The sequence below is a fragment of the Balaenoptera ricei genome, chromosome 5 (genome assembly GCF_028023285.1).
Source record: "Balaenoptera ricei isolate mBalRic1 chromosome 5, mBalRic1.hap2, whole genome shotgun sequence".
In the NCBI taxonomy this organism is placed as follows: domain Eukaryota; kingdom Metazoa; phylum Chordata; class Mammalia; order Artiodactyla; family Balaenopteridae; genus Balaenoptera; species Balaenoptera ricei.
Genome location: NC_082643.1, coordinates 131,284,747 through 131,308,790, shown reverse-complemented (window position 1 = coordinate 131,308,790; position 24,044 = coordinate 131,284,747).

Sequence of the window (24,044 nt, the reverse complement as noted above, 5' to 3'; positions counted from 1 at the left end):
TTTAATCTATCAGAGTGCTTTTCTGAAACGAAAAATTGATCTTATCATTGCCTACGGTTCTCATTTTGTAGAACTTCAAAATGGAACTATAATGTATATGTACACCACAACTTGCTGATGATGTTTTTCTCTTTCATGCTTTCTGGTATTATTATATGCTAACAGAATTTGTAAAGAACACATCATGTCCTCTTATTTGCTGTTCCAGCCTGATTAGGACCTACTGAATTCAGAAAATCTCACATTCTTTCTTAAAAATGTGGTTTAGTTCTGAAATGACTGACCTAATTTTTGAGTTATTTAATCATAAAATCTGCCTTGGTCTATCAAATGGGGCGGAAAGTATTGTTTCCTCTATATTATCACATTATTATTGTCTAAAACTGCCAATGTCAAGGATAAAATTTTTTTACATCATGATGTACCAAATAAGAAATTAAAAGTATGACCTCAGGAAAATGTTTTAAAAATTATGTTTCAATCATATTGCTTCTGTAAACAACTTGATTCTACTTGATATCCGAGAAGAAAACAACAACAACAACAAACATTCAAACTAAAAGCCTAGCACTAGAGTCCCAAGTCCACCACCAAATGGTTGCATGAATAGCTCAGGAAAAAATACTTAAGTCTCACTCTCATCATCTGTAAAATGAATTTGTGAAATAGATAAACCTAAAGCTCTCCTCCAGTTGTATGATTTATTGGCTTATTTTTCACATGTATATATTTTGCCATGGCAGTAAAAACTATTCTATATTTTGTTCTTTACTAGAATGTATTTTCTCAATGTACTCATTCTTTTCTTTATCCTTCTCAAATATTGTTTTTGTTTGTTTCCTGTTTAATATGTATATACACACATATATTTATATATATATACATACACACATGTAATCTGTTATGCCTGTGATTATACAGGTCTGAGTGAAGGAAAATAAAATAATTCAAATAATTCAGATATTGTACTTGAGACAAATAAAAATGATAAATAAGTAGATTCAAATATTAAAGTCCCCAGGCAGAGAGCTAGCTAGAAGTATAAAAAAATCCTGAGAACCAAGAGACAGACCTCTCGAAAACATAATCTAGACCAGAATTTGTGTTTGAAAATCAAGGAAAACCTTCAAGGTTCAATTTCTGTCAAATTGACTTTCTTGTTGGTTTCCATGAAAGTTTTAAAGGATTTTCCAGTATATCTTATATGTCCTTGTGACAGGAAAAATAAAAAATTGTAAATATGTATGGTGATAAATGTTAACTAGGTTTATTGTGGTGATCACTTCCCGATATATGCAAATATTGAATCATTATGTTGTACATCTGAAACTAATATGTTATAAATCAGTAAAAAGTAGGGCTTAAATGTTATACTCAGAATGACTAGCAAAACAAAAAGAAAAAAAAGCAAAGTAAACTATGCGATTGATTGAAAACTGGAAAAGTATACTCCAAAATGTTAGTTGTGGTCTTCTTTCTTGGGTAGTGGAACTGTCGATTGCTTTTAGTTCTGTCTTTCTTCAAATTTCCCAAAATATGTTCAATAAACTTACATAACATTTTAAAAAAATCAAATAGAAGAAGATCCACCCACCAGGAGCCAAAAAGGAACATAGAAATAAATATGCCTAGGTCAGAAATTACTCTGTGGGCCAGACTAAGTAATTAACCACCAGTGTTAACACTTTACATAGAAATACTTCAAATTCAAACCAAACTGACCTAGGTGGCTGTCTTGAATACTACTATTTGGACTTATACGTCAATTATATACAAGGACTTCTTTGGCATCATATTTCTTTTGTTATTTGTCATTCCAATGAGAAAGTATAAAAGTTTATTTAATTTAAATTGTTGAAAAAATATGGGATGATAAAGCTCTAATTAATAAATTAATATTTATTTTAATAGATAGATAGATGTCCCTGTGACTTTTAATAACTTGAGAGATGAATCCTGTTTAAATATGATCATGGTTGCTGAATTACATAATGTATATATGCATTTTGAAAATGTTTCACCAGTGTTTGTTGATTTTGGAACAGACAGTTGAAGGCTATAAAGTTCCAAAAAGGATATAAGTTCTGTTGAGCTGGTTTCTAATATGAAAATAGGAATAAGTATGTCAGATTTTCACAGCTTTTCGTACTGATATTAAATAACAGGTGTAGTTTCTAAGTAATATATTCAGATGATGCTTATGAGCTCAAATTTATTTGAAGCATCATACTTCTCACAGCAAATAACAATCCTGTCTAGTTGCACAGTACACACTCAAAAATGCTCCAGGTTGAAATACCTTCTGTTAAATGTATCTGTAGGTGTTGAACCTTTTTACTTCCCTGTAGTGTTACGTTCTCAGCTGTCAGCTGATGTCATTATTGTGGGATTGAATTTTTTTAAATCATATGTCATTTTAACTGACAGTTATTAAAAATCTTTTAAAAACCTTGTTTGATTCATTTCCAATTCATAAAGATTTATCTTCAGTGTTCATCTTCAGGTCTAACATCTGCATATAATACTAAGATAATGGCCTTCAGGATGGTCCCTTTCTGTCTGCAAATTAGATCGCCACTATAAATATGTAGGGATTATTCTGCATAAGATTTACTGTGGTTATTGTTTTATCAAAACATAAAAAATTTTTAAATGAATAATGAATGTAAGAACTGTATTAGCTAATTCTAAAAAATTGCAAACATTCTCCAGTTAAAATGACTGCCCTAACTATAAGTATTAGATTGCTTATGTTCAATTTTTTTCAATTTTTTTCCTCCAGAATCTAAACTTGCTCAGTACCTTCCCCGTAGCTAAATTCTAACTAAAGACTACTCTTCAAAAAGTATAGAATAATCTTTGAAATTATGAAAGCTAATAGTTTCAAATGGTAAATATAGTTATCTTTTTCCATTCCTGTAAAAGTTCCCTATATATCCTTCTCAACGGCAATGTCAACTGCAGTGTTTCCCTGCCTCAGTGGAGAGAATTATACATCTCTGCTCCATTATTATCAGTTGTTTTTTGTTGCCATCTTTTTATTCATCCTCATCTATTTTTATGAAGTTCCCAAACTGAATCTACCATATTTTAATTAAAGTTTTACTTCAGACATTGCTATTTTTCACCAACACATCAGGATTTTCTCATTATTTGGAAATACGAATTCTTATACTCCTCTGTCCTTTTGAAGATAAGTATGACCAAGTAACTTTCTTTAATTTAAACATAATTTTCAGAAATATATATTTAAGAAGAAGCATTCAGTTCCTCACACTCCTTTTCCTCAAAGGGGGTATTATCATAATATTTGTTGATTTTGAGGTTGTACAAAAATAAAACTAAATCCTTAGGACAGCTACATTGGAGAGACACCTGAACCTGGAATGGGTTTTACGTGAGTGAGAAATAAGTTTTGTTTTGAAAAGCCACTGAGCAATACCCATTCATGACAGAAACTCTTAGTAAATTAGGAACAGAGGGGGCACTTCCTCAACTTGAAAAAGAATATCTACACAAAACCTACAGCTAATATCATACTTAATGGTGAGAAACTCGAAGCTTCCCACTAAGATCAGGCAGAGGCAAGAATATCCCTTCCCACCACTCCTTTTCAAGATTGTACTGGAAGTTCTAGCTAATGAAATAAGACAAAAAAAGGAAATAAAAGGCATACAGATAGAGAAGGAGGAAATAAAACTGTCTTTGTTCAAAGATAATATAATCATTTATGCAGAAAATCCAAAATACTTGACCAAAAACACTGGAATTAATATGTGATGATAGCAAGGTTGAAGGATACAAAATTAATATTCAAAAGCCAATTCCTTTCCTACATATCAATGATAAACAGTGGAATTTGAAATTAAAAACACAATACCACTTACATTAGCACTCAAAATATGAAATAGGTATAAATCTAACAAAATATATACAACATCTATATGAGGAAAACTACAAAACTCAAATGGAATCAAAGAAGAACTAATAACTGGAATGATATTCCACATTCACAGATAAGAAGACACTACTGACAAAATATTAGTTCTTCCCAACTTGATCTATAGATTCAATCTAGTCCTGATCAAAATCTCAAAAGTTATTTTATGGATACTGACCAACTGATTCTAAAGTTTATGTGGAGAGGCAAAAGATACACAATAGCCAAAAACAATATTGAAGGAAAAGAACAAAGTTGGAAAAGTGACACTACCCAAATTCTAGACTTATTATAAAGCTGCAGTAATCAAGACAATGTGGTATTGGTGAAATAATAGACAAATAGATCAATGAAATGGAATAGAGAGCCCAGAAATAGGCCTACATACATATAGTCAACTGACAGTTGTTTGGCAAAGAGCAAAGGCAATACAATGGCGCAAATATAGTCTTTTTAACAAATAGTGCTGGGAAAATTGGATATTCACAGGAAATAAAATGAAACTAGACACAGACCTTACACCCTTTGCAAAAATTGACTCAAAATGGATCACAGTCCTAAATGTAAAACATAAAACTAAAACTCCTAGAAGATAATACAGGAAAAAACCTATATGACCTTGCATACGGCAATGGCTTTTTTACCTACAAGAACAAAGGCACAATTCATGAAAGAAATAATTGATAAACTGGATTTCATTAAAATTTTAAACTTCTGATCTGTGAAAGACAATGTCATGAGAATAAGACAAGCCACAAAAGAAAATATTTGCAAAGACACCTCTGATAGAGAAATTTTATCCAAAATATACAAAGAACTCTGAAAACTCAACGATAAGAAAATAAGCAATCCTATTAAAAACTGGGCCAAAGACCTTAACAGACACCCCACGAGAGAAGATATACAAAGAGTTAGTAAGCATATAAAAAGATGCTCTACATTATATATTATCAGGGAAATGCAAATTAAGAAAAAATGAGATACCACCAAAATGGTTGAAATTCAGAACACTGACAACACCAAACACTGATAAGGATGTGGAGCAAAGGAGTTCTCAATCATTGCTGGTAGAAATGCAAAATGGTACAGCATTTTGGAAAACAGTTTGGCAGTTTCTTATAAAACTAAACACACCTTACCATGTGATCCATCAATCACACTCTTTTGGTATTTACCCAAAGGATTGAAAATATGTCCACACAAAAATGTGTGCACAGATCTTCACAAGCAACTTTACTCATAATTGCCAAAACTTAGAAATAATAAAGATGTTCTTCAGTAGGTGAATGGATAAACAACCTGTGGTACATCCAGACAATGGAATATTATTCAGCACTAAAAAAAATTTTTAAATTAAAACTAAAAAAAAGCTATCAAGCCATAAAAAGACATGGAGGAAACTTAAATGCATATTACTAAATGAAAGAAGCCAATTTAAAAAGGCTACATAGTAAATTATTCCAACAATATCACATTATGCAAAAGGCAAAATTATGAAGACAATATAAAGATCACAGGTTGCCAGGGGTTTGGAAGAAATGGGAAGGGATGAATAAGCAGAGCACAGAGAATTTCAGAGCTTGAAAAATATGTTACCATAATGATGAATATATGTGATTATTCATGTGTCCAAATATATATAACACCAAGAGTGAACCATAATGTAATCTATAAACTTTGGGTGATTATGATATGTCAACGTAGGCTCATAACACCTACGTATAACACCAAGAGTGAACCATAATGTAATCTATGACCTTTGGGTGATTATAATGTGTCAATGTAGGTTCATAACACCTACGTATAACACCAAGAGTGAACCATCATGTAATCTATGACCTTTGAGTGATTATAATGTGTCAATGTAGGTTCGTGAATTGTAACAAAGGTACCACTCTGGTGGGGGATGCTGATAATGGAGGAGGCTATGCATGTGTGGCAGTAGGGGATAGATGGGAAATCTCTGCATCTTTTCCTCAATTTTGCTGTGAACCTAAAAGTGCTGTAAAAAAAGTCTTTAAAAAAAAGAATGAACAAACAAAGAAAGCCACTGAGCCAATTGTGATTCTAAGTGATACATTCTCATAGCAAGAACTTCTCTACTCAGGCCATTCAGTTCCATGCCTTCAGTATATATCTGCGGTGTTTATTGCTAAATGTTCTTTAAGTTAAACCAATCCATTTATTTCCAGTTCTGCTATCCTTTCTTTTGTAAAGATTTTCCCAATTATGCCAGAATTTATCTCTTCTTTCTATATGCTCCTATTTTATCTGTAATGTATGTCATTGGTTTCCAAAATGGTGACTAAAACTCGGTTGCAAAAGTAACTTACTAGATACAGAAAAGAACTATTAGAGGTTTAACTTACATGTATGTTTCTTATTAAAGATAAAAGAAATAAGATTCTACATTTGCTTGTGCATACAAGGATTCCACATGTCAGATGCTCAGTTGCTGTGCATCTCATGTGGTACACGGAAGGTCGCAAGAAAGGAATGGGAGCTCCACCATATGGAGGGGTTGAATGCAGGTTCCTCCAACTCTTATTTTCTTTCAGTGCTTTGAAACATATTACAGTTAATATGTAGTGTAAGTACATAATGTTGACGATCACACCAATAAGAAATACAAAAACAGCCGCTAGAACATATACTTGTTGTACTTTAATCATATTTAAAGATTAAAAAATGAGATCTGATAAGAAGACTTACAGAAGATTATCAAGCCTACTTGAAATATGGCCTCCAAATTCAAAATAATCAGGAGGATTATATGCAATTAAGATCTACTTCATAAAGTACATTAACAACCTAAATATACATTTTTTACCATTAATTTATTGTATTTTTATATCTTTTCAATTTCTAATTTCTATGTATTTTATGAAACCCATATGTGTTAATACAATTGTACACATATAGACCTTATAAATATATATATACATATGCATGCTAAATAGTTTTATAAGGATACACAAAAAATTGGAAAATAGTAAGTGATAAAACAAACTGTACTTTTAAAATATATTTCTACATTATTTTAACATCTGTTGGTATAATACGAAAATTATTTTTCATATTTTTCTTCTGTATACCCTACCAAATCTAGGATTCTGTTCTTCATAGAGTAGATGGTCAAAATATATTATATATGATTATGGTCATTAGAAGGCAAAATGTGAATGTGCTTCTGTGATAACTGACATTTAATGGTTTGCATTTCTGATAACAGCACTGTCATAATTTATCAACAATCAACTTTTGCATTACCTTAACCAGGCTGAAAGAATAAAGAAAAAAATATATTTATGCACAATGAGGGTCACATGTTTATTTAGAAAAACAAATAATCCACTCCTTTCATGATGCTGATTCATAATAGAATTCCTGATCTATACCCTTTGGAAAGGATTTACGTTTCCTAAGAAGAAAATCAACATATCTCTAAGATTTTCTTCCATTATGAACTTATTTTATATTTATTTATTTATTTCCTTTATTAAAATTTTATTTATTTATTTATTTATTTATTTATTTATTTTTGCCTGCATTGGGTCTTCGCTACTGTGCATGGGCTTTCTCTAGTTGTGGCGAGCGGGGGCTACTCTTCCTTGTGGTGCACAGGCTTCTCACTGTGGTGGCTTCTCTTGCTGCAGTGCATGGGGTCTAGGCACGCGGGCTTCAGTAGTTGTGGCATGTGGGCTCAGTAGTGTGGCTCGCAGGCTCTAGAGCATAGGCTCAGTAGTTGTGGAGCATGGGCTTAATTTGCTCTGTGGCCTGTGGGATCTTCCTGGACCAGGGCTCGAACCCGCGTCCCCTGCACTGGCAGGCGGATTCTTAACCACTGTGCCACCAGGGAAGTCTCCATTATGAATTTAAAAACCCCAATAATCTAAAACTTTAAAATGCCTGTTTTACTGAGAATTTATTTCCTCTCTATTTCTAAAAATAAAGTTAGAACATACAATATTGCAACAACTGTAGCTCCAGGAAAATATTGGATTTTATTGGCTGAGGGTGGAGGGGCTTTCTCTTTTGTCTGTTCCCTTAGAAATTTCCAGTTTCCTGGCTTCTTCAGCTCCAAGTGTGCAATACATGAATCAATAAGAAAACCAGGTAATTCACCACCAACTAGTTCCTTGGATCTACATCCGAGGGTCCTCATCCAGCCTTCTCTCCAGCTTTCACAGTGTTCTTATGTTTATTTTATATATAATTTAAAGGGTTTTTAGTTATACTTAGTGGGAGGAATGGGAATAGTATATCTATTCTGTCTTCTGAGAGTAGAAGCACGGTAAATATATTTCTTATTACTAAAGATGCATTTTAAACAAAGGATCCAGAAAAGTTAAAACAAATGTTGAGTGAAAGTATAATATAGATTGCAAAATAAATAACAGATAACAGAGCATCTACACTCATGAAATAAAATCCTCAGAAAAGGCAAGAGATTAGAAATACATGGTAGGTGATTTAGTCCATGACAGATAGGTGAAAGAAAAAGATGACTTAAGAAACCTAAATAAGGTAATTAATAAGGAAACTATTATATGTATAATATATATACACAGAGACATATGTTGCTTTACTGTGCTTTGCAAATACTGCATTTTTTTTTACAAATTGAAGATCTGTGGCAACTCTGAGTCAAGAAAGTCTACTGGCACCATTTTTCCAACAGCATTTGCTAATTTTGGTTTTTATGTCACATTTTGGTAATGCTCAATATTTCAATTTTTTTCATTATTATTATATTTGTTACAGTAATCCGTGATCAGTGATTTTTGGTGTTACCATTTAATTGCTTTTTGTTCTGTATTTTTAAAGTAAGGTATGTACATTGTCTTATTCGACATAATGTTATTGCACACTTAATAGACTACATTATAGTGTAAACACAACTTTTATGTGCACTGGGAATCAAAAAATTCATGTGACTTGCTTTTTGAGATATTTGCTTTACTGCAGTGATGTGGAAGTGAATCTCCAGGTAGGCATGTGTATATTTATATTGATATATCTGTATCTATGTATGTATCTATATAGAGAGAGGGAGAGAGAAAGAATTCAGAGAATACACTTATTTCCTGGCATCCTTAAGATATTTTCCAAGAAATTAGTATATGCAGAAAAACTCGATAAAATCTCAAAGTTAACTGAGAAAGACCATAAATAAAATGGAAGGGGGAACAGGTGAAGGGGAAAAGGTCATTAATGAGCTAAATTACTTATGTTTATTCATGGAATTCCTAGAAAATGCTTTCATATGATAAATTAAGCAATAGCTATATAAACAGCGCTGGTACTCAGGAGACAAATATATTGGCATAACTTCAGGACTAGTGAGCATTCACTCAGATGGGGATATGCTTTTGCTGTGCTGGTTGTTGAGAGTATTGAATATTACCTCTGAGTATAAGTGCATTTTTTAGAGTTATAAAAAACAGAATAGAATAGCTAAATAGAAACAAGGCCTGAAGTGGTTATCTCTAAGGAATATTATTTATAATTTTGCATACTTTACTGTTGGTACTTTTCCATAGTGCTTCAATTTTTATAACCTTGAGGCTAGATTGCTATAATAACTTCTAATAAAAGCATTGCTCCCATAACCAAACTTGAGCAGTTCCTTCCCCTCTATACTCACCACACAGACTTCTTTAAACTTTTCCTTTAACATGTTTACTCTTCTGAGAATTATTTAAATATCAATTCTCTTAAATTATATTCTTCTCTTCAAAATTTACTATTAACTATTTATATTTAATACAATTTTACTATTGCCTTCCTTATTAAAATACTAGCTTCCATAATTCTGTTTTTACATAAACTCTAGGGATTTTGAAAAACAATTTACTTTTTTTGTAAATATTTCTAAACGCTAATAAATAAAACTATTGTACTTTATATTCAAAACTGAGCTGGAAGAAGCACTGAAGTGCTCAGATAGAATAAGACCTGGATTTGGCCCTGGATCTTTCACATTAAGTCACCTTCTTATCATTTCAACTCTGTATCCCTGCTTCTTCTGGGGAATAATAATAATAATAATAATGGCTTTTGCATGGTGTTATTATAAATATTAAATACTTGTATCCTTTGAAATCACTTGTAAAACATAGAGTATTGGGTGTCTTCTTCTGACAAGATGCATATTACTTGCTAGGGACACACAGGTTAACAGGCAGCACATCCTTTCTTGGAGCCATGTATTCATATACAAAACCAGACACTTTAGAAAGCCCTCCTATGCTTTGCATCTATGTTTTTTTAACTTTGCCAGTTTTGTCGGTAGCCAGTATATTTAATTTCAGCTAGCTGTGCTCCTGACAGGAGTCACATCACATTACAGTCTTGCAGACTTTGTTGGTACCTTCATCTTATGTTCTAGTAAAAAATATGCCTGTTTCCTTCATCATGCAATCCATAATTATCTGAAAATCAGCAGCCTGCTGTTGATGTTAGCAAAGGAAATGAGGAAAGAATAATATTCTTCTCTTCTCACATGCCTGGAAGACTCTTAAGAGACATCTGATGTGATTGCCAGTAACAATCTTACACTGATGCTCCTTTACACATCTACGGTTTAAGCCTTAATATTTTTTTATCCTCCCTGCAAGAATGAGCTTCTTGATGCATCTATTAAAACTGCATGGTCCTTTATTCTGCTCAACAGAGATGATGTAAATCATGGCACAATTTTCAGGCCAACTGCTTTTTGTGCGGTGAGATAACAGTGCTCTTTAATTAGGAGCACTTATATATGTGGCATCAATATCAAGATGGATTTCTAGTCACTGGGACTTAACGAAATCATCACCTAGGAAATCATGGCTGGGAAACTGGTCTCAGTAACATAAGACTTACTTGAATTATACCAAGGTTACCAAGTTGGGGAAAAACAACAGGTTGTTTTTCTGAATCATGAATCATAAAAAAGAATCAGATAAAAAGTGTTTGCTATTGAAAACTACTACATCATCCTTCTGTATTTATAATACGCAGGTTTAAGTGGATCCTCATATTTCTCTCACATAGCCAGAACATCATCCTTACTTTTGACTTCTTTTAGTAGATTCTAAAATGGTCTACACCTTTCATTTAACTATCCTTTATTGCCATTCCTGCATGTCAGCCTTACGACTTTAACACCTTATTTCACATTAATATATTTAAATATTGGACTTCTGATTTATCGATTTTATGTAAATATTGTCAGATGTACACTTTCACCATCTCCCTAGATGTGATCTTGTTCCTTGTGTTTTTATCAACTCATCATATATCTTTTCGTTTTCATCTTCTGTAGTGTTTTGAGCTTTATAAAAAATGGTAGACAATTAATTAGGTATTAAAATATGCAATACTGTATTTTCTCTAGCATTTATGAAAATTTTAAATTTATACATGAAAGGTCCTGGAAGGACAAACTATCGAATGCTTAGACATTATGCAAGATTTAATAATTGGTCCTTTTAATATTTCTGAAGTATTGTTACTCAAACAAACTGATTTATTTGAGATACATATCCTCAGGACACGAGAAAAGATGCTTATATTACAGGCATACCTATAATAATAAACCTCATGTATATATTGCATCAGCAGATAATGAGTCTCTACCAATATGACTTCTGTGTTCTCTGACCAAAGTCCTAAATTAAGAACATTGTACCAAGAGGCATCTCATATAGTCAACAAGCTTGTTTTTCTTTTTGTTCCCCCAAATGATTTTTCTTTTGGAACCACTGTTCTCTTGCAAACTGACTAATATAATAAATTACATGATAGTAGATCATCAATTTATATTCTTTGAATTCTTAAAAGAAATGATATTTTTAAACTCTGAATTACTTTTGTAACTGCTGTAAAGTTGTTTCCTTTTAATCCTATAGCCTGAGGCTAAAAGTTTCACATCGTTCTCTTTAAAGAGCAAAAGATGACACTCTTTCTCTGATCCCTAAGTAACTGATGGGTATGTCATGTTAATGCCATGTAGATGATCATGTGAATAAATCATAAAAAATACTATGCTCAGAGGAAAATCTGACAGCATCACAGCCAACGTCATCATTTATAATTTTTTCTCATTTCCAGATATTTTAATGTATTCTTCCTATTCTATTTCTTGTGATGTTTCACTAGTTTCATTTATTTAATAACTCCAAATTTGGATGTAATTTTTTTCAGTGTTTAATTTTTCTTTATATTTAAAAATAAGTCATGTTTGAAAGTTAGATGGGTTTGGCTATGCATTTTGGAACTGGGCTTAGAATGTACATCAATATGATTGGTTTTTAAAAATCCTTAGAGGATTTTTATTAATTCTGCAATGTGCTAGACATATTAACATGACCACATAATAACTGCTTTCTCTTATTCACCCAGGATTATCTTAATTATATAGAGACATGAGAATCAGGATTTTGTATACAAAAATGTGCTATAACTACTGATTAAATTATTTTCAGTCAGATCAAATTTGTTCATATTCATAGAACCAGGGCTTTGAGGCTATCTCTATTTGTGATCTATTTCACACGAAAGTCCATGTGAGTGCAATAATGAGGGAACACTTCATATGCCTTTCAACCTTTGAAAAGACTTGTGTGAAGAGACACAAAGGAAATCTCTTATACAAGGAAGTAAAGAATGATCTAATTCAAACTTCTTTTATGTGCACTAATGCTTTGAATGTTTGAAAACTATTATTCCATATGATTGTTAAAATAAAAGAGCTATTTCATTATTAAACATTAAAAAAACATGTGATATTTCCATTCTACTGCAATCTTAAATAAACATGACTGTTATAGTTCCTATACAGACTTGTTTCATTGTTTAAAAAAAAAGTAAAACTCCCTAAATCACCAAGTCTCCCAGCAACACACATAAAAAAAATATTTGTGCTGCAATTTAAATGGACTAGTAAAAAGAACATTCAACCATTTGGAACTGAAATATTCATGAGCTACTCAGAGAACAATGAAACTAAATATCTTCAGATGTCCTGGAGGAACAAGAGTCAAGGAAATACAAGAATAACGAGAGACTATTCTATTTTAAACTTTCTTCTTTTTTTCCTTTTTTCCCCCATTAGATGATTTTATACAATTTAATCTTGCTACATTATGAATAGGATGTGACAAGCTCACCATTCTATGCTAAAAATTCTCTTAAAGCTTTTGACGTTTAATTCCACACTTCTAGGGATATTGGAACTTTAGTTGGCTCAAAGTGTTTAAGCGGGTAATTAGAATTATGGACAAAATTTTCCCTCTCTAGGTAAACACTAAAGCGTATCTTATGGCATATCTTTGATTTAAAAAAAAAATCAACATCTACCTTAATTTTTACTAATCTTAATAGGATAAAGACTCAGATTTTTGGAAATTATAACTTCCATAATCTCTACAAATATTCTTCTGCAAATACCAATTACTCTTTGAGCTATTTCAACATAGTTCTATTTCCCCATTTAAAATTTTAGGGGCTTCCCTGGTGGCGCAATGGTTAAGAATCCGCTTGCCAATGCAGGGGACACGGGTTCGAGCCCTGGTCCGGGAAGATCCTACATGCCGCGGAGCAACTAAGCCTGAGTGCCACAACTACTGAGCCTGTGCTCTAGAGCCCGTGAGCCACAACTACGGAGCCCGTCACGCCACAACTACTGAAGCCTGCGTGCCTAGAGCCTGTGCTCTGCAACAAGAGAAGCCACCGCAATGGAGAGCCCACGCACCACAACGAAGGGTAGCCCCTGCTCGCCACAACTAGAGAAAGCCCACACGCAGCAGTGAAGACCCAATGCAGCCAAAAAAAAATAAAATAAAGATATCTTTAAAAAAAAAAACTTTAAATCATCTACATAGTTTTGAAGATTATCTATTATAAGTAAACACATAAAAAGGAAACTTTGAAAAGAGAATTGATTATTTGGGAGTTTTAATCAGATTGTATTTCTTAGTCAAACAGCATGATTTTTAAGTGAAAAATTGGTCTATTTGAAAACAAGATGACTGTGTGTTTTTTCATATGCTCAGTGACATTTAGAGAAAGCATATGCATGTAAAACTTTTTGATTATTTTATTATTAAAGCTGAATCCATGAGTCAATTCCCCCTACGCACCCTGTTTCAAATACACTTTTGTTCCTGTAATGCCTTTCCTAGTCAATTTTACTACCGGTGGTCTTATTAATGCTAAATCCTCACCGCCACTTACCTTGATAAACCACCATCATCTTCCAGGCTACATGCAACAGTCACAATCATTATTCGCATGGGGTTCAACAGCCTCCAAACGGATCTCTTCATCGCCACTTTAATCCCCAACAAGCTAATCCTTACACACAGGACGCAAAGTGTTCACTTCAAAAAATATATATGTATGTTAGTGTTCACTTAAAAAAATATATGTATATTGTCTCAAAACTCACCTAATTAAAAGAGTTTACAATGGGATAAGAGACTGTTCTCCATGATGTGTCTGCAGGTCTTCTACTACCTTTTGTTCCCGATTATCTTTTCAAGGATGTGTGTAGAGCAAACAGCCTGGGAAGACAGCGGTAGGGTCTTCCGCTAAAGGACGGGGGAGATTTATTTTCTCCACAGAATGGAAAAGATAATGTCTGCTACAAAGGTGAGTCTGGCTTGTTCGCAGCCTCCTTTTGAAAGGTGGGGTTTCCTAGACTTGGGGTCCTTAGCTGTGACACAAAGCCACTGTGTGGGCAACATCCACCTGGGCCTGCTTTCTCATGGCCCCGTGGGACTTGGGAGGCACGAAAATATGAAGCAAACGCTGCCTGCTGTGCTAGAAGTCAGTTTTCTGTCTCAGATCCAGAAGCTTCAGATGTTCTGCCAGCTTCCACGCAACTGCCGCGGGCTCACATGTTAGCTCAAGGGAAGGAGGTGATCTCAGCCCCTTCACAATTCTTGACCATTGCACTTAGAATAAAATTCCAGTTCTTAAATTTGATTCTTAGACTGTGTATTCTCAAATCTTCATTTGTTTCTTCCTCTGACTCACCATCAGCCCCATCAACCTTATTTTAGCTTCTTGAACCTACTAAATGTTTTTTAATATCAGTGAAGTTCATCACCGTGTGCCTTCTGTCTCATAATCTCTTCATTCTAAACTTCACCTGACTGTTCTTGTTTTATTCACCTACCATTTCTTGACTCTCCAATATACATGATTAATCTGCCATATTATCTTTCCAAGTATTTTGTTCTTTTCCTTTATAGTGCCTTTTCCTTTTTTAAAAAACTATGTATTTAATATACCAGGGTTCTGCTAATCAGAAAATCCCCTACAGGTTCATGCTTGGAACATTGCTGTCTGAGGATACTATTGTCCAGCAACTTCACATACAGTTTCTAAGTTGCTACCCTCTGTTCATAGAGATTTACACATTTCCATGTAGGTTGTTCATAGGTGATAGGTTACATCATTGATGAGGAGGTGGGGGGAGAATTGGAAACGCACTGGAGGACAGTTTGTCCTACTGGTCTTTTTCACTACACCTCTTATTTCTCTGTGGGAGATGGTTTTACCTTTGGCATACTACCTACTCTCCCTTTTACTTTTGGGTTTTTTTGGTTTTTTGCATCTCTTCTTCCTTCTCATCCTCTAGGCCTTGATTTATCTAGTCTTTCCAATCAAAAACAAACAAACAAAAGCCAGTTCCTTGGTCTGAAACTTTGCAGTTAGTTCTGACCTTGTTTTCCACCCTCCAGTGTAGATGCGTGGAAGGAAAACATCATCGTATTACAAGTGTGAGAGGTAAGGGAACATCAGGGATATTAGTTGGTTACTATTTAGTAATATAACCCAGGCATATATATTTCTGTTTTCATTTTTGCTTAAAGTTTGTTGCTCTGACTTAGCTTCCGAGGGAATGTACTATAACTGCTTTCAACTCTATGCCAGTGCTAAGCACAGTATCAAATACAAAGAAGGCACATAAAATGTATATGCTCAGTGAATTACTGCAGAGTCCCCTACATGGTTTCTCTGCCCTCACTTTTGTCCCTCTTCGATCCACCGTGAACACGTCATACACAATGATTTTTCAGAATGAAAATATATTCTTAGGCATCTGTTTAAAACATTTGAAAGATTTCACACTGTATGAGAAGTTCCAGCTTTTTCCCCATAATTTAAGAACTTATGCCTCAACTTCTCTCTCCGTATTCATTGGAAACCATCTTCCTCAAATGCTAGGTGCCCCCCGTGGCACCCTGAATGTATCCTATCTTTGTACTTACTGAACTGATTATATTTGCTTTTTCAGTTTTGCGTTTTCTCTATAAGGACACATGTTTATATATCACTGTATCCCCAGCACCTACCTCAGTCTGAGCCCAAAGAAGACACAAATACATAGTTTTTGAATGAATTAATAAAGCAATCCAGTAGCTCTAATGCACTGCCTTTCATAAAGCAAATGATTAATAAAATCAATTCAGCCCCTCATTTATTTATGTGTAATGACATATAACCTTAATTTTAATTTTCCAAAGTAAGACTGTGCCAGTGATAGTTGTCACTTACTGCTTTCATCTAAACTTTCTTCCCTTATACACGAACAGCAGCTTCTACTAATTTGAGTGGCCACTACACAATTTAAGATACCTTCATCCATATTGCAATAACAAAATAAACACAATATTAATACTGTAATATATGCGCAAAATAAATATATAAATAGATATTTTACACCCCCAAAGGCTTAAGGATATCAATGTTGTTTTAATGCACTATGAAAATGTGAGTTATTATAATTAAATGACCAGCTATACCATTAAAGAAATGCTGTATATAAATTCCAGGATTTCTTTCAAGTCTCCTGAATTAATAAATAAGACAATAAAAGGCTTGATCTTTTAAAATATGCTATGAAAAATGCCAAAAATGTCTTCCAATAATTGCACATTATTTAAAAGAATTCTGTCTTGCATATTGCATATTATTTAACACAATTCTACATTGTTCACATAATACAAATCATCAATTACTTGCTTCTTTTTCTGCCTAATGGGAATTTGTGAGAAGACACCACATGCACATACAATGTGGGGCAATGTTATGATAATCAGGTTGTACAATGAGGATAAATCATTCAGAATCCACTTATGATATCATAGGTGGCCACAACAATGTATTTGATTTTATTGCCTAAATATTCAGAAGAGTAAAGAAGCAACAGTGCCTGCTATTGTAACTTAGGCTACAATAAATATTGTATATGTTCCATTATGCTGTTCTCCCTGTTAGGTTGGATACTTACAGAATGCCATTGGCTTCTCTGGAAATATAATCAGGAAAAAATTCAATTGAAATTGAATTGTCTCAATGGAAAATTCCTGGAACTGCTTTCATGCTGAAATTGAACGAACTATTTTTGTGTTTCTAACAAAAAAAAAGAAAAAAACAACAACTCTCTATTACAGACACAACAATTCTTTACCCACCTAGGAGAATATCTATGGCACACAGACTGATGTCTGAGGAAATAACCTCCTAAGAAACAACATCACATTAAAAGATACAAATTTTTTGCTTACTAATTAAAAGTTATTTAATTTTTAAAATAACCCCATTTTGGTCAATCTTCCAATTAGTTTATTTTTATCACTGCATTTAGGATATGAAGAAAATGAAATAATCTGGGCCTTTTTTTAAATATTATGTCTTTATCTTAGAATGCACAAATCTAGGGACTTCCCTGGTGGTCCAGTGGTTAAGACTCTGCACTCCCAATGCAGGGGGCCCGGGTTTGATCCCTGGTCAGGGAACTAGATCCCACATGCTGCAACTAAGACCCGGTGCAACCAAATAAATAAATATTTTTAAAAGTTAGAATGCACAAATCTAGTGATAATTACCTTCTCTCAATTATGATGAACTGGACAAAACATAACCCAACAACCTGGCAAAAATAGTAGCTAAACTACTGCAAGGGACCACATCTTCTTTCCAGTAGGGTCTAAATTAAGGTCAGGACTAACTCTGAGACTGAGAATAGCTGACATCTCCCTACGCTTCTCACTATCAGTGGACAAGCAGTTACTGAGGAGAGTTCTGCATGTATGTGGAGGACTCAGGCTGTGAATAGGTAACAGATTTTTCTCACCTGCTTGTTTGCTTTAGGGTTTACTTCCATCAGGTAATTGCGTCAGTCAGAGCCGGTGAGGCACTGTGCACACACACACTTGTTTATGCCTACACCACAACTAAAGTCCATGACTCCATGATAGGCTTGCAGAACCCACAAAACTCCAGAGCTTCCTAGTTCAATGCATTTCCATTTTATTTACTGTGGAGACTAGACAATTTATTTTTCTTCTTTATTTAACTCATTTATTCAAATCCCAACATTTTCCTCTGATTTAATCTTTTATTCCATTACATAAATACCTCCAAATGCCTCCCCAGTTCTTCTTCCCTAAGTGGAATTAAATCATCTATTTTTTGATCCCTGATTGTTTCTTACTCACTGTTATGTAGACTATTTTAACCACAATTTTATTGACATGAAGAGCGTGTCTCATTTCCATGGCAACCAGGAGAAGCGTCTGGCCAGTGTAATCTCATTTATATTATGTAATCCATCTAGTCGTACTTAAACTCTAAAACCGTGTTCATGGCTCATCTCACTCTTGTAATTACAACAGTGCAAACTCTCTGCGCTTGTGCAATGTTCTTCTTGTACTGATTTTACCTGCTGAGGGCTAGAATCACATTTCTCTATCTTTATCTTGCCTTGTGTTTTTAGCGCATCCAGTATAATGATAATATGTTAATATTAGGAATAGTGAGTGTCCTTGTTTTACTCCTGAGAGTAATAGGAAGGACCTTGGTATTTCCATCAGGATTATCCTGATTTGGGGGTTGAAACTGATACATTTTTAATGTTAAATAGCTATGTATCTAATCTTGATAAATTAGGTGTTTTAAGCAAGACTGATTATTTAATTTGGCCAAATCCCATTTCAGCATCCATGGAGATGACCATGCTGCCGTGTTACAATGGAGGGACTGTGGATCCAGTCACTTGGGATTCAAAATCCAACTTCACCATCTACTGGCTACACAATCTTTGTAAAGCTACCTACCCTTGCTTTACTTTAGTTTCCTTCAGTTTTCTTTTATAAAATAAGACTTATATGCACCTACCTTATAGGATTGTTATGATGATTAACTGGAAAATGCTCAAATAGAGCCAAGTACATGGTAAGTACTGTGTACATGTTTCTGTTTATTATTATATGTTTTTCTTACAAATACGAAAATAATGACTATATAAATATATTTTAATAGTTAACCATCCTTGCATTTATGTAACAAATACTACTTGGCTATTATGAATTACCTTTTTAATCAAGTAATGAATTCTGCTGTTAATATTTTACTTAGAATATTTGCATCAATATCTATATTAGTTACTTAAAGCTGTTATAACAAATTCTTAAAAACAGGGTGGCTTCAAATAACAAATGTATTCTTTCACAGTTCTGGAGGCCAGAATCCTGAAATCAAGGTGTTGGCCTGGCCACACACCTTCCAGAGACTCCAGGGGACATGCCATTCCTTGCCTCTTCCAGCTTCAGGTGGCTCTAGGTGTTCCTGGCCTTGTGGCGGCATGACTTTAATCTCTGCCTTTGTCTTCACATGATCTTCACCTCTGTCTCAAAAATCCCTCTTGCTTTGCCTTATAAGGATTTAGGGGTCACTCAGATAATCAAAGGTGATTTCATATCAAGGTCCTTAACTGAATTACATTTGTAAAGGTCCTTTTTTAAAAAAATAAGGTCACATTCACAGTTTCTGGGCAGAAACAGCTTTTTAAAAGTCACTACAATATTCAAAATCAAGATTGTAACTGTATTTATTTGGGTAATATTTGTCAGGTTTTGGTTTCAAAAATACACTTGCATTCAGAAAATTCAAGTATATTTTTTCCTTCACTGCTTTGAACAGTTAAAGTAGCATTTAGATGAGCTTTTCTTAAGGAGATGTAGTCTATGAAATGGCTTATGCTTTATGCATTTTATTATTTTTTTTAAGGCATCTCTTACACAATGTTTTCTGTTACTTTTTTTGTAATAAATCTTAGGCCATTTCTTCTATGGTCTGTTTTGTTAAATAACTCTTTCCCAGAAAATTTTCCAATTTGCCCAAGGTTTTCAAATTTATTTATATTGATTGAGCAAAATGATTTATTTAATATTTTAATTTTTAAATAAACTTTTCTATTTCCCTCTTATCTTTTCATCTTTTATCTCAATATATTCCTTTTTTAAATAGACTGGATAAACTATTCTATGGGTTTTTTTTTTCTCCCCAAAGATTCACCCACACTACCCTTCACAGCATGAAGACTGGTGTAGGTAGATCTTGATGCAAATTAGTATTCCGATAAAAGTCAAAATCTGAGGTGGAGGCACTAAAGTGTCTTCAAGCATACATTTGTTCATCCTAGTCTTTTTGTTTCAAAACCCAGTGGTAATGGGGGCCCAAATAATTAGTGTCACTTCAGAGACAGTATTCAGTAATTCCTGAAAACTCTGTGTATTTTCCTTTCCATAGCATTTATTCATTATGAATATGAACTAGACATCCCTTTTGGAAAGGAAATATATACCTATGGTACATATTTCTCAGCTATGGTTTATAGTTCAAGGGGCTCTGAGTCTGGTTGTTATCTTAGGTCTGGGAAATCAGAGAAGCAGTATCATTTTATTGTGGGGAAAGATAAAATGTTCATCAGATGTAGAGTATTTTGTTCATTTCTATTCTGTTTTGTTTGTTCTTTTTAAATTATAAAAATCTATTAAGACCTTAGTAAGCTGTCAATGTATTTCAATACTTGGTCATCATGAAGATCCTGACCAGTTAAGCCATTCTGATTTTCATTTAGGCTCTGTAGACCTTTTGAGTACCGTGTTCACCTGGCTCAGGTTTTAAGGACAGGCATTTGACTACTGCTACTCTGGATCTCCTCATCATCATGAAATTAGGGAGATTCTTTTTTTAAAAAATATTTTTGAGTATTTTCTTTTTTTAAAATTTATTTAATTTAATTAATTAATTAATTTATTTATTTATTTGGCTGCTTTGGGTCTTCATTGCTGTGCGCGGGCTTTCTCTAGTTGCAGCGAGCGGGGGCTACTCTTCAGCTGCAGTGCGTGGGCTTCTCATTGCCGTGGCTTCTCTTTGTTGCGGAGCATGGGCTCTAGGTGCGTGGGCTTCAGTAGTTGTGGCACATGGGCTTAGTTGCTCTGTGGTATGTAGGATCTTCCTGGACCAGGAATCGAACCCATGTCCCCTGCATTGGCAGCAGATTCTTAACCACTGTGCCACCAGGGAAGTCTGGGAGATTCATTTTATGGTGACATCTTCCAGGCTGTAGAAGACATCTACTACACAGTGCTCTAAGAATGCTGGCATCCATCTTATCAATGGATTTTTCCATTCCTTGATGATGGTGGTTCACCTCACCACTTCTTGGGGAAAAGGATTCATAATAAGGAGGAGAGTGAAAAAATCAGAGAAGAAAAATTTATTCCAAAATTTTTATCTTCCTAACCTTTTAGATTTCTGTTTCTATATTATACCAAGACAGTTCTGGCATTCAGACTTTATCTAATTTGGCCTACTATTGAGTCATAAATCAGCCAACCAGCTAGGAAAACTCTTAGAGACAATATCAGGCTTGTAAGTTAAAACATAAACTTACCATCTTTGGTAAGTACACTCATGTTGATACATTCAGCTTGACATCCCTCCCTATAGGGTCTTAGAAGCCATCTCCATTCATTTCCCCAGGTTTCTATATGTATCAACTATTTCCTTCCTATTCAGATGTTGTACTCATTATTCTGAAATATGACAGGATCTACTCTAGTTTTAGGTCTAGATTCATAAATGGTAGTGTGGTTAGACTTGATTAGAATCAACAGCCAAATAAAGGTCAGTGTATGAATTAAGATCATTAGAGGATCTTTACCCCAAGCGATTCTAGCTTCCTCAGACAGTGATGCTTATTTATGCTGAGAAGATACGTTTCCCAGAATTCGGAATTTTTAAGAACTTGATTTTATCTGAATCCCTGAAAATTACCTTTTTTCAATTTTCCAGGTGCCATTCTTTCTCTACCAATACAATAATATCTAAATAAGAGACTCGGTGAGCCTATAAACCCAACTTAAGCTGTAACTTGGCAGTCTGAAAGATCAAATGTGTCTTAGTAGGGTAAATCAGTCCCTAGGTTAAAAATGATAAAAATATTATTTTTAAGGCAAACCTAAAATCTTTGTCTTTTTTGGACATGCTTTGAGCTCTGTATATAAAGCCCAAACATGCTATATTCTATGTAAGCCTTCTTATGTGCAGTACAAAAAAGAGAGTCCTCCTCTTAATCCTAAGAATCATAATACCTCATGTAATACTCCATTTCAGCAGCCATTTGATCACTCATACACTTGCTTTAAATAAATACCCCATTCTAGAACTCACTGTTGGTGGAAATGTAAATTGGTGCAGCCACTATGGAAAACAACATAAAAGTTCCTCAAAAAATTAAAAATAGAGTTGCCATATGATCCAGCAATCCCACTCCTGGGTATTTATCCAGACAAAACTATAATTCAAAAAGATACATGCACCCTACGTTCATAGAAGCAGTATTCACAATAGCCAAGACATGGAAGCAACCTTAATGTCCATTAACAGATGAATGGATAAAGAAGATGTGATACACATATACAATGGAATACTACTCAGCCATAAAAAGAATGAAATAATGCCATTTGCAGCAACATGGAAGGACCTAGAGATTATCATACTAAGTGAAGTAAGTCAGACAGAGAAAGACAAATACCATATGATACCACTTATATGTGGAATCTAAAATATGGTACAAATGAACTTGTCTACTAAAGAGACTCACAGACACAGAGAACCGACTTGTGGTTGCCAAGGTCGGGGATGGGATGGGGGAGGGAAGGATTGGGAGTTTGGGAATAACAGATGCAAACTATTACATATAGAATGGATAAACAACAAGGTCCTACTGCATAGCACAGGGAACTATATTCAATATCCTGTGATAAACCATAATGGAAAAGAATATGAAAAAGAATGTGTATACATGTATAAGTAAATCACTTTGCTGTACAGCATAAATTAACACAACATTGTAAATCAACTATACTTGAATAAAATAAATTAAAATAAATAAATAAATATTCCATTCTAGGGAAATACACATTATAATTCACATGTCCGGTTTTTACTGAATTATATGAACTAATAATCAGTTTTACTCTGGTGATATGCTCATCACTGTCTTCAAAATTAAGTAAGACAATAGCACATACCAGATTTCTATTTTTGCAGATATGTTTCCTAGAACCACTTCCATCATAACTTTATCAGAATTATATCTAGTAATCAGAAATAAGTCCAATATTTCAATCTGAAAAATATTAAATACAGGGAATTAGGTGCTTACAAAACAGTTGAAATGTCAAAAGAGAGAAGGTCAAGAATCTTGAACTTCGTTTTTACTAGTTCCAACATTTCAGGGAACTTTTTGTCAATGGTCACAGCTGCCTTTAGCACTGACGTAGGAAATTCCTCAGGGAGTTCTCAGAAGCCATTGCAAGCCACAAAATGTACTGAAGTTTGCACACAGATCTGCCTTTCTCAGTCTACTGAACAATTCGACTCGGTCTTCTTTATCGTACATGTATGCCTCTCATTGGAGGAGTTCACACTGAAACCGAGAATTCTCAGCAGTAAAGTTCACAGGCGCCTGACCCTTGTGATAGGAGAGCACATAAGAGTTTTCAAACATGGTGTTGCATGTCAACTGGGAAATGAACACACATTTATTTTGGTGTCTTGAGATAACACCTATCTTCCAGCCTCACTAACAATTGATGTTGTAGGATAGAAGTTGTTTTTGTGCATTTCTTTAACATCATTTTTATGATTTCCTAGAGGAAATCATAATTTATTTAGCTCTGTTCATATTGGAACAATTAATATCTTAATATAAAATACTGCATTTCTTAAAATAATTTCTTCTAAATATATC